General features: G+C 46.2%; 1 protein-coding gene across 1 annotated transcript in view; it reads right to left on the bottom strand.

Moving 5' to 3' along the window:
* PTPRN2 (protein tyrosine phosphatase receptor type N2) overlaps nucleotides 1-13,234 on the bottom strand; it is a 1,038,500-nt gene that overhangs the window by 58,522 nt on the left and 966,744 nt on the right. The window lies entirely within an intron of this gene.

The raw sequence follows: 13,234 nt of genomic DNA, 5'->3' as shown, positions 1-13,234 counted from the left end.
TCACTGCCAGTGTTCAGGCAACTCTTATTTTACTTAACAGAGGCCCCAAAGCACAAGAGAAGCACCAAAGTGCTTCCTCTAAGCGAAAAGGTAAACATTTTCAGTTTAATAAGGACAGAAAAGGATTATATGCTGAGGTTGCTAAACTCTAGAATACAGATTTATTGGCAATCTCTTGTGTCTAGTTTCTACATTGAATCTTGTCATTTATATAACAAAGTATGTATGTTTGGTGCTGTCTGTAGTTTTCAGCATCACTATTCGTCTTGGAAGGTAGCCTCCATGTTTTTAAAGGGGTGAGGACTGTATCCCCAAAACAGATTCTTCCAAATACAAACTTCAGGAAGGCTGATGTTATCTTTTACACTGTGAAAGGAAGGCAGAGGTAAGGAACTCACTGAAGGAGGCCATGCACTCTGGTTTTCGCTCATGAGCAAACACCAAGAGTCTTACCTATGCTTGATTTATTCAAGGTTGCTCTGTCCTAGCTCCGGTATAAACTACACTTATACGCACCTCCCTTGGAAACCAACATAGCTCAATGAGCAGAGTCACAGGGCAACAATCCATGGCAATCTAGGCAGTGACTCAATGGAGAAGTGGGTATATTCTTTAAAAACTTACTGCAGAACTTGCTTAGCAGCCAGGAAAAGAGGGAAATTTACCTTAAAAAAAACCCTGGTCCTATAACTATTTGAACTACTCTCTTGTAATAAGATCTACAACCACAGGTCTTAATAGGGAGGAAAGGAGAAGAGCTCGTGTCCCAAAGAAGCTACAAGGAACCCTCCAGAGGAGTTTCTTTACTGAGTGTCCTTCATGCTTAGTGATACTTGTCCAGGAATACTTCAAATTTCTTTGATACTCTGTATTTCAACACAGATCATCTTTGATCTTCCTGGATCCCTGTACCACCGATAGAATAGGTAGTGTTTTCCCTATTTGAAGAAACCAAGTCTCTGAAAGATCAGATAAGGTGTCTGTTTAAGGCCACATCACCAGTGGGCAAGCACAGGTTTTTGACTCAGCCTGGTCACCTGCTAACCAAGTGAGTTTTCCTTTTTTAAGATTCATTTATTCTTTGAAAGAAGAGAAAGGGAGAGAGAGGGAGAGAAAAAGATAAATCTTCCATCGACTGGTTCATTCCCCCAGATGGCTGCAGCAGCCCAGGCTGGCCAGGCTTTAGAAGGCAGGAGCTAGGAACTTCATTCAGGTCTCCCACATGGGTACAAGGGTTCAAACAGTTGGATCATTATCTTCTGCTTTTCCCAGACCATCATCAGGAGCTGGATCAGAAGTGAAGTGGCTGGGACACCAATTAGTCACCATATGGGATTCCAGTGTTAACAGTCGGCAGTATTGTCCACTATGCCACAATGCTGGGCCCTAATCAAGAGGTATTTGAAAATTACTATGTTAAAGTGTCATATTTGTCACACAAAATGTAGGATGATGATGTCTGACTCACAGGATTGCTATAATAAGTGGCATATACAAATGGCATGAAGCAAGGATTAGGAACACATTCAAGATTATAGATGGATGCAAACCTCCCAATGCATCCCTGGTACGTTGTACTGTCAGTAAATACAAAATTATTCTCATAAATGCCAACAGGAGAAACAAGTTCCAGCATTCTCTCTGATTCCTGCTGAGACAAAGGATCTTATAAGATGGATTTTAGAAAATGTTGAGCTTAATGGACTCACATTTTAGAGTCTTCTCATGTCCCAGCCAAGCACATCCAGTGGGGGCAGGCGGGAACCTTCTTTATCTAGAACATCATCTTAAAACATGACTCTCTATGTCCTTATGCCTCATGCTTATTGTCTGAATAAATCTATATATGTGGGTCAATAATCTTATTTTTGCTAGTGGATGAACCCCCCAAACTTGTGGCTTATAACACAAATTAGGGCTTCTTTTTAATTTATTTTATGATACAGTTCCATAGGCTCTAAGATTTTCTCTCCACTGATTTCCCCTATATTATTCCAATAGTATAGTTCTAAATTAGGGTTTCCTGTAGGAGTCACTAGGTAACACTGGAATTTGGCTACAGACAAAATTAAAGTAGTAATTAACAAATGTCTCCATCCAGGAGTTCTGCTATCCACCACATATTCCCCTGGGGGCTCTATAGGTATTCCAATGTTCTGGGAAGACTCAGAGGTGGTCATTTCCTCTGGCTGGGTGCCCTATTCTTTTTTTTTATTCATTGATTACATTGTATTATGTGATACAGTTTCATAGGTACTGGGATTCTCCCCACCCCTCCCAGCACCCTCCCCCATGGTGGTTTATTCCACCTTGTTGCATAACCGCAGTTCAAGTACAGTTGAAATTCCCTCTTTGCAAACATAAACTAAACATAGAGTCCAACATCTTATAGTCCAGTCAAGCTCCTCGGCTTCTTGGGGAAACCCTGTCAACCCGATCAATTAAAGTGGGTGCCCTATTCTTAACTCTGGTTACTGTGGCTACTTGGAGCACTTCCGCTGCAGCATTTTTCACGGAGGGTCAAGACTTTTAAGGGAATTTGTGCAACAGAGCACAATCAGCAAATATCATCAGTAACCACAAGTTTTTCCTACAGTTTCACGGGGTCCATGATGATTTGGTATACTGCAGAGAAATAGCCTAAAGTGCTCACTGCTATCAACATACTGATGGTTAATACTGGTATAATGATTCTATAATGATTCTAGTCAACCACACAGGAAAATGACTTTCTTTATTTGGACTTGTCACAATTGAGCAAAGGAGTACATTATGATAACATATTTGTTTCAAGATTCCAAGAAGCTAACAGTTGTGTTTCTTTGCAGATCTGAGAACTTGAAGATCAGCAACACACTTGCCTTGAAGAGGTGAGTCTTTGGTAAGAAGGCTCACTCCTACTTCTTTCCATATGCTTCCTTTCATCATTGAGTCAGCAAGCAGGAATTCCACTAAAACCTCCAGGGAATGCTTAGCTCAAATGTTCAAGGCCTTCAAACGTTAACAAGACAAGCAGCAGAGCTGTGCTGTGGGTCTCCTTGGATCACCACACAAAGTTGCATGTGAACTAACTGTGGTAGGACTCAGGTCTGAAAACCATGTTACATTTAGAGATGGGCTGAAAAGGAAACCTGTTCCCACACACTGCCCAGAAAGCATGCTGCCTGCTGGTGAGACATCAGACACACTCAGAGCCAGTGACTGGCTCCCTGACCGAACACTCCATCAGAGTCTCAGAGCCCTGAAAGAGGCTTGGAATGCTGCCATCACAAAGTCTTGGTCTTGTATCTCATTTCTTGAATCATTTCAACAGAATCCCCTACAGATCTTTCAAGAATCAATCTCCAGGTAGGATTACTGACTTGCCGGGTAGGGGGATGCAGCACAGGTGGAGTCAAAACACAGGTGTCAATCCAAGCCTGTGCTGTGTTGTTCTCAGAAAGGTCTGCTGAGAATTCTAAGGAAATGAAGATGGCCATCAACGAGCCAAGGAGAGGCCTCAGGAGAATCCAGGCTGGCTCACATCTTGATTTTGGACTCCCAGACCATTAGTTAGTCAAGGTTCTGCTGTTTGAACTGCTACTGCTTTGGGTCTTGTTCCAGACACTAGAGGAACTGGGAGTACCAGGAGTGAGGTTCCTCACTTCTGATCTTGCTTCTTGGTGGTTAACTATGCCCTCAGTCACCTTTTGACAAATGGGGAGGATCATAGGGGTGTTGGCCAGCTAAACTGAAATCAAGATTCTATGAAAATCAGCCAATACCCCATTGTCCAGGCCTCAGAGCAGGACAAGGAGGGGAGTTGCACTGCCAAGAGTCGCAGACAAGTCTCAGGTGTCTCAGTGGAAAGAGCTCCTGCTCAGATGCCACCGCACAGTGGTGGCGGTGCCTGGCTGATATCGGGCATCATCTCCATATGCAGAGGGCAAAGAGACAAGGGAGGGCAGTGTGATGTGGTTTGCTTGCTGTAATTTAGTTGCACATGCACAAGAACAATTTTGCATAATAAGAGTATAGATATCAGCCAAGCAAGACCATGCCATCTGCGTCATTCTACCCAGAGACCATCAATCAACACACACTGATTGTTAACTGTGCTTTGAAAAGCCTGGTAACTCATTAGGGGTGAGATTAAGGAAAGCAAGACACACAGACGATACAAATGCACTGGCCTCCAGGGAGCTTAAACTCAAGTGGAATGGCAATTTGTAACCTAAAATTTTACATTTTATTGAAATTGGATGGTAGCATCAGAAAAAAATTCTGGTCTGTCTCTGTACTGACTAATGAGATAAACATTCATTTTGGGGGTGTGATGGTGGACAGACAGTATAATCTTCGACAGTCATGGGATGGCAGTGACCTCTGCCACTTTAAAATGGTTCTGAGAACAAGACCGTTATTTCTGACACACTCCATCCCCTAGATCATGCCAATAGGACGTCTCTGGAAAAGTTTAGGGAGACACTTTGCTGAAAATTTGCCAATTAATTTAGTAGATTTAAACTATGATGGACAGATGTGGAGGAATGGCCAAAGACGCCCCCAAAGCAAATCACTTGCATGCCAAAGAGATATGGGAGAGCAGGGAATAGAGAATCTTGAGAAGAAATAAAAGGAAAACGAAGCAGAAGCAACATTTCCAGGGACATGTTTGTATCTATGACCAGAGCAAAGGTACAAGTTACAAACACCGTGGCCCAACCCGACGCGATGGCGTACTGGTTAAGGTCCTCGCCTTGCACGTACTGGGCTCCCATATGGGTGCTGGTTCTAATCCCAGCAGCCCCACTTCCCATCCAGCTCCCTGCCTGTGGCCTGGGAAGGCAGTTGAGGACGGCCCAAGGCCTTGTGAACCTGCACCCGCGTGGGAGACCTGGAAGAGGCTCCTGGCTTTGGATTGGCTCAGCTCCAGCCGCTGCGGCCACTTGGGGAGTGAACCATCGGATGGAAGATCTTCCTCTCTGTCTCTCCTCTCTGTATATCCACCTTTCCAATAAAAATAAATAAATCTAAAAAAAAAAAAACAAAAACAAACAAATAAAAACCCACCATGGCCCAGGCAGCCTCCTGCCACGAGACATAGTCTTACAGAGCAATGAAGGCCTCAATGGAACCAAAAGGGAAATGTGGAGGAATGTGTGGGCTCTAGCCAGGAAGGTGTCAGAGTTGGAGTGGAGGCATGTGGCTGCAGTGTGGGTAAGGGAGAAGCAGACAGGGAGTGTTCCTTTACTGAGCCGGGGCAGCTGGCTAGACCTTTCCTAAGAGACCTCAACATCTAATACCCCCATCAGATGCAAATATATTCATTCATAATATATCCATCTATTATATTGAAATATATGATGTATAATAAATACAATGTACATATAAATATATAAGTATATTTATGCAAATACATATGTAAATAGAAAGTAGATTATGCCTTTTGATCCCTAGGCCGTCCCTAAGTGTGTGTCTAATGATAGGGCTCTTTTCTGGTTTAAGAAGCATCTGAACAACACTCCCTTAGCTTTTCTTCTTTCCCATCACAAGATGTGCAAGTGACCTTATCTCCAGTGACATATTCCACAAAGAAACATACCCCCAAATGCTAATGATCACTTTCTGACAGTGCCGGCATAGATCACTGGGTGTGAAGGCAACAGCCCGAGGAGCAGGTGGGAACCTGGCTGACCAGCTCTGCCCACCACCACAGCAAGCACTGCTCATCCTCGGTGTGTGAGCCTCTCAGGTGGCTGTACCAAATGCTTACATTTGTGTCTAAAAAACATACATTCATCATTTCACTCTGCTGGAGGTAGTACTCAGGCTAGTGGGGCTGGCTTCCTCTGGGACCATCTCCCAAGATCAATGGTGAGTTGATCTGTTCTCACATGCAGCTCTCTGACCCTTTGTCATCTCCCTCTTCCACACATAAGCAGGCTCTTGTGAGTGAACTGGGCCCACCCGGATAATTGCCCTAACTCAAAGTCAGCTGGTAAGCAAACTTCATTCTACCTGCAACCCAAGGCCCCTTGTCACTGAAGGTAACACAGAAGCAATTAGGAGGTGGGCATCCAAGAAGCTGTTATTACTATAAGCTCTGCAGGATGACAGTGGGTGGCCTTCTGCAGACTCAAGGCCTTGCAAAATGGCAACCTTGGAACCTCATGGCCTACTAGAAACCACAGGGTCACTAAGGAGACTCCCTAACTGTCCCAAGTGTGATCCTAACCATGGCTTTGGAATGGTGAGATCAGCACCATGATTACTTCATTGCTCTAAAGAGAAATGGGGCGGGGGTGATAACAAACAAGGAGGAAAGGTAGAGAGGAGTAAAAGGGGAGGAGGAGCAGGAAGGCAGGGTGTGAAGGGCTCTCCAGCTGACTCTGCAGTCCTGCAGTGGGACTATGGAGTACACCAGCTGTTCCCTGAAGCATCACGGAGATGCAGCCTGCGCAAGGCTACCTAGTGGGACAATAAAATGGGAAGGCAGGTGACCTACCCTTGGCTCTGGCAAAATTCTCAACCACACAGGTCATTTGTGAGTATTTAAAAAAGGAAGTGTGGTCACGTGGGGAAGAATACTTTATTAGGAACAAGTCACGTCAAGGAAAAAGTGGGGATAGGAAGAGGTTGAAATTAAAATGACTAAAGAGACACAAGAATTAAAACATAAGCATGCACTTCACATCCTGGTGTAAACAAGCAACTGTTCTAGAGGCTTTAATGGGAATAACCAGGAGTATGTGAAGATGGACCAGCATCAGAGCGGAGTTTTGTCCCTCCCCCCTGAGTCCATATGCCAAAGTCCTGACCCCCAGGACCTCAGAACAGTCTGGTATTTGGCAATAAGACCGTTAAAGATGTATGTGATTAGCTAGCAGAGGGAACACTGCCTAGTGTACTTGTAAGGAGAGGGGATTAGGACACACACACACACACACACAAGAGGCCACTTGAGGACACAGGAGAAGATGCCAGCCACAAGCCAAGGACAGAGGCTGTGGGAGGAACCAACTCCACAGACACCTTCATCTCAGGCTTTGCAGCCTGCAGAACCATGCACAAAGCAAGTTACTGGTGTTTACATCATCCAGGAAGCTGGCAGGGCAGCCAAAGCAAGCTCAGACAACTAGGCAGTAGACCGACTGGGGGGACTGCTGTGAAACATTTCCATTCCTTTTGAGAGAGAACTCCTTTAAGCAGCATGTGTGTGTTACTGCTGGGTGTTCATCTGTGGGGTGTAGAAGGCTGGAGAATACCTCTGGAAACTTTCAACTTTGGGCAAGCTACCAAAGCTCCTTCAGCTCTGATGTTTTTAAAAAGATGTATCTATTTTTCTTTGAAAGGCAGATTAACAGAGAGACACAGGGAGAAAAAGAGCTTTCATCCTCTGGTGCACTCCGCAAATGGCTGCAATGGCAGGAGTTGAGTTGATCCAGAGCCAGGAGCTTCTTGTGGGTCTCCAATATGAGTGCAGGGTCCCAAGGACTTGGGACATTCTCCGTTGCTTTTCCAGGTTGTTAACAGAGAACTGGCTCAAACGTGGGGCAGCTGGAACACATATCAGAACCCATATGGGCTGCCAGCACTTGCAGAGTGTTAGCCTGTTGAGCCACCATGCTGGCCTCAACTCTGATCTTTCACTTGCAAAGCAGAGACAAGACAAGGACCACCATTGCTGGGAGGAAGCCAATGGGACACTATGTTGCAAGGCATTTAGCACCACACCTTGTGTGGGAATTCTTGGTGAGCACTTGCTAACATGCTGAGAACCTTATGGATGGTGGTAAAAGGACCTGGGATGTTTGCTGAGGGACCTGTGCTGGCATGTGGAGACAAAGAGCATGCAGTGCTCCACATGTGCTCTGCTGAACATGTTTCTGTCAATGACTCGAAGACAGGAAAACCACGTTCACAAAATGAACAGATTGCAAAAAGCCAAGGAGATGAGCAGCAGGTTGAGTCAGGAATCAAAATTTCCTTGATACCGGACAAGATATATTTACATGGAGAAGTGCAAAGTTCATTACATCTGAAAAGCAAAGATACACAATTGCACAAGGAGGGTTATAGGCTTGGGGGCCTTGGACTGTAAGCTTGATATGAGCCAACTTGGCAATGTACCTGTCCCTCAATGAATGCAAATGCACACCCTATAAGTACAAATGACCAAATGTAGGGGAAAGCCCAGCAGTGGTTCCTGGTTCTTGTGGAGCATTTATGCTGGTGGTTCTAGACATGCAAGTCTAGGGTGGAAGATGGGACAAGATGCAGCTGGGACATGCTGCATCTTCCTCACTCTGAAGAGCAGTGAGTCAGAGAGGTTGGTTCTCATTTTTACCAGAACACATGGCCAGACCAAAGGTGGGGAGATACCACCACTGAGTTTCCTGTTAGTGCGGAGAGCTCGTTAGTAACAATGGTCTCAAAAGCCAAAATACCTGCATATTACACTGCACGTCTGTTTCTCTCTTTATTTACCTGGGTTTTAAGTTTTCATTTTCAGCTTTTCTTTTCTCAAAGTGTTTCTTTTAATGTCTCTTGTATAGTTTTATCTCTTGTTCTTATTTGGTTCTTTTAACATGAGGCTTTTTTTTTTTTTTGCTGTTGTTTAGGATTGGATACCAAAATAGTATCACATTTCCATTCTTAATTTTATGAGTAGATAATCAAACTATCATATAATTACTTTTTTAAAACTTGAAAAATACTTCCAAAGACATATTCTTTAATATCTGAGATAATGTAACTAGGTACTGTAACTAGCACAGTGGCTTCCAAGCACAGTACTCCTTGTCCTCTAGTCTGAAAGATAATCCAGATGGAGACAGGATCTGTAAGCATGTGGGATCCAGAGGAACCTGCCGTCCCACTTTTGGACTTCCCATTCAACGTGGAGACTAGACTTGTCTTTAGCCGGAGCTGGGGACAGAATCAAAGTGAACAGGAATCAAGTCAGAGAGATAGAAGAGTGGGAAGGCGCAGGTGTGCAGGGCTCCTCCCAGGGGGAGGTGAAATACAACACAGTCTGGGAAGCCACAGGAATTCAGGAGGCAGCTAGCATTTGGAGGAGGCAGACCCTGGTGAGCCGGCCACAGTTTCCAGTCTCTGGTGGAGGAATGACCTGGGGGACGTGCTCCACCAAGGGGGAAGGGCGATGGCAGGAGCAGGGCTGGGCCAAAGGAAGAACCAGAGGCAGGAAGAACAGGACCTGGGGGCGGGGAGAAAGAGCAGGTGGTGGGACCTTCCACAGAGAGAAGATGAGGGAACCTGGTGACCGTTTTGGCAAAAGAAGATGGTCAAAGCAGCCAATGCACAATGAGAAACGATGCCACGGTCTCCATCCAAGACACTCAAGGAACAGAGAATCTGCCAGAAATGCGCAGGCATTTCTTGGTTGCAGGTGGGCAGCCAAGGACCAGAACAAGAGTAGGCGGGACTGTAGCCACACCAGCAACCTGAAAACGGATCTCCCAGAACCGCTGCCCCACAAAAATATACACAGACTGGTGGTTTCCTGAGTTGACCTAGAGCCTATTACAAAATCACCATTAACAAGAAAGCACCATTGCTGGCAGTCCCACTCCCATTACGCACCTGAGGCCATGACACTTCCGAAGCTCTGTGAAGGGCCAGAGCATGGACAGTCACCAATTCCTGGCAATCCCCGCCCTTTCCTGAAAAACTCTACCCATAGCATCACCCTCTTTGCCTCCAGATAAGAGAAGCAGCTCACGCTGAGGCATGCTGCACTACCCCCGAGTGCGGACTTTTGCTCTCTAGCAGGCCTTATTTCTCTGCCAATCTTGAGCTACATCTTGTCCTCAAATTCTTTCATGCATCAGAGAACACAAGAAGCTTGGCCCACCCCCCTCACAGGGACATGGAATGAGGGGGAAGCCAACCCCATTCCACACTTTTCAGCTTTAGGACAGAGCCCACTCAGTGATATCAAAGCAAAAGAAAATTCAGGTCTTAAGAGAGCCAGGTGGGGGACTAGTGCAGTGGCATAACAAGCTAATCTCCTGCACTGTGGTGTTGGCGTGCCAGTTTGTATCCTGGCGGTTCCATTTCCAATCTAGCTTTCTGCTTGTGGCCTAGGGGACAGCAGGGGAGGACTGCCCAAGTGCTTGGGTCTCTGTCTCAGACAACTCAATTGCTTGTCATGTTCCATTCAGAGTTCCTGGTGGGGCTTGCATCTTGAGAAAAAGTAATTGGCTGTTGCGGCAGGTAGGTAGAGGTAGGGTCCTTGGAAGGTGGCATAGGTCAAGTTTCAGGTGCTTGTTTCTAACTCTCAACATAGCAATCAACCCAAGAATGTGTTTCCTGTGCCTAACCCGTCCTGTGCTTAGATGCAGGCAGGCCAAGAGCTCCAGCACACAGAGAGTGTTACGGACTGAGGCCCTCACGCGGCTGCTGCTTCAGTGCCATCTGGAGCCTTGAGAGGTACACTGGATTCCGAGCTATACGAGACATGGTGCCATGACTCAGAATCCACTGGTCAACATGCTAGAAGACAAAGCCCAAAGCCAGACAGGCAGTGGGAGCCCAGGAGCAAACCCTCATCTTAGAGTTGCATTCTGGGATTACCTCAGGGAGGGCATGTTCTCAGAAGATCAGGCTTTGAATTTTATTATTTACCATATAAGATCTCATCATCCAAGCCCACAGTCAAGCACATGAGAGGCATTTAATGCATATTTACTGAATGTTTGCCCCAAAGCAGCTAATTATTCAAGACACAGTTGGAAATCTCCTTACCCACTCCCCCACCTCCCTTCTCTCTCCTGTCTCATCCTCTTCCCTGCCCTCCCCCACCCTGTCAGGCTCCTTTTTAAGGACTGAGGCTTGTTTTATCACATCTGTAATTCCCCCAGGTTAGCCTCTGAAGCAGGGGTAGGGAGCCATACTTGTGACAACATTGCAGGCATACAGAATTATCAACTTATAAATCAGCCTGCTACACACGGATTGTATTTCACTCGCTTGTGCATGCCTTGACAGGACCAACTCAAATGATTTCCAGGGCCTTATATAGGCCAGTGGTCAGACATTCCCTACGGCTGCTCTAAAGCAAAGACAGATTTTCGCTTTTATTAATTGATGCTGACCTCTAAACACGAGCCAAATTCTGCACCTATGAAGCTCCCCTGCCAGGCAGGTTGAGAGCCCCATGCAGCTCTGGCTGTCAGGAGATCTCCTGTGAGGCCTTAGAAAAGGAGCACCAGTCCTGTGATTGGCTCCCAAGGGCCTAGGCAGGGACACCATGACAAGGAGAACACCCTCACCACAGTGCATACGATCTTGCCATGGCCGCCACACTGAGCTGAAACTGAGTGGCTTTCTGACACCAGGAAGGGGTCGGATGGAGGAATCTGAACAGTTCCTCTGGCAGGACACTGACCCTACAAATAAACACAGGAAGCATGGAGGTAAACAACCCAGAAGAGGCTTTGGAAAGTGACCCACTGGCATACACTTGGCTCGGGTTGGGGCAGACCAGGCTGAGTCAGTTCACGTCATCCACTGGCAAGCCCAAGCACTGGAACTGTGTGGGGGCCTGGCCAGGTTTGTTTGCGATAAAAAAAAAAAAAACAGTACAAAACACAAAACACCAAGGTGAAATGGCCTGTGCCAGTAGGGAATGCAGCACCCAACCAGCACTCCTCCCACTGGTTTAGGTGAGGGACGAGTATGTGATGGGCAGAGCCGGGGAGAGCTGCAATACTCATTAGTTCCAATGGAGGTCAGGGCTCAGAATAGATCCAACCCAGGGGTTACAACCACCAGCTGATCGGAGTGATGGACTGTGGCGGGCACTGTGCTTACTAGTAGTACATGTAGGAGCCTGGACTGGGAATGCCTCAAAGTTTCTTTGGGGATTCCCCTGAACAAAATGGAGGAATCAAAACATTAACCAAGAAAAGATGGAAGATGGAGTAGATCAATCAACCACCTCAGCTATATGTTTGCAGCGAAAAACTGGACAAGGGGAAACTCTAAGATGGACTATGTCAATCAGTGGACTCTGCACCAGTTTCATTGTACCTGGACTGTTGCTGATGATATGTTGGAGCTTCTAATTGATCAAGGTGATGCTCTGCTGGCTCTGCCTTCAAACCTGAGAGGGCCTCCCTAAGAGGCCGTTGAACTTGACTGGACAGTGGGATGCTGGACTCTGTATGGTGTGAGCCTGTAATTAGGGAATCCCAATGGAACCTGAGCTGTAGTTATGCATCATGGTGAAGGAATTCACCATGGGGGAAGGGTTTGGGGTGAAGGGGGGGGAAATCACAGTACCTATGAAATTGTGTCATGTAATACAATGTAATTAATGAATAAAAAAAAAAAGAAACTGAGTGGCTTTGCTGTCTCCAGCAATGTACGCTGACCAAGTTCATTTCACTCTATTTGCAACAACTTCTTCAGGCTTTCAGGGGACCTGAATTACTCACTCACTCACTCATAGGCACACACAATCATCGATCACTCATGAAAGCAACAGTGTTTATTGGCCCCCCAAACTTTGGTACTAGAGGTATCTGAGATCCCTTTCCCTCCAATGGGATAGGCGGGGAAGTTAGTCAAATTCCAAGTTCTTCTTTGGAGCCTACAGATCACCCCGGGGAGTTACGGAAGTGGATCAAGACAGCCAGAACGGCTGTGAAGGGGCACAGATGTGCCATGAAGAGCTCTGCATCCTCTAAGCCCAGCAGCCGTATCCTGCAGTACAGGCAGCTGCATCCTGCAGTACAGGCAGTACGGCACTGTGCCTCTTCTGTTCCACATGTCACCTTAGAAAACTTCTCTCTTTGTGTCCCTGTCTTCTGGCAATGATACCTGGTTAGACAGTAGTAGGTCCTTGATAATGATTGTTGAAACATTAAGTAAGGTTAAAAACATGCTACAGATGGAATTGGAGTGGTGGTTCAGTGGGTAAAGCTGCTCCCTGCAGTGTTGGCATCCCGTATGGGCGCTGGTTGGAGTTTCAGCTGCTGCACTTACAACCCAACTCCCTGTTAATGTGCCTGGGAAAGCAGCAGAAGATGGCCCAAGTGCGTGGATCCCTGCACGCATGTGGGAGATTTGGAAGATCTGGTTTGGCCTGGTCCAGCCCAGCTACTGTGGCCATTTGGAGAGCAAATCAGTGGTGGAAGATTTTGCCTTCTTTTTCTCCCTCCCTTACAGTTATCTCTGTAACTCTGTCTTTCAAATATAAACAAATAAGCAAATATGTACACACATA

This window comes from Ochotona princeps, chromosome 2 (assembly GCF_030435755.1).
Source record: "Ochotona princeps isolate mOchPri1 chromosome 2, mOchPri1.hap1, whole genome shotgun sequence".
Lineage (NCBI taxonomy): Eukaryota > Metazoa > Chordata > Mammalia > Lagomorpha > Ochotonidae > Ochotona > Ochotona princeps.
The sequence above is the reverse complement of the archived record's forward strand: the minus strand, read 5'-3'. Positions and strand labels throughout refer to the sequence as shown.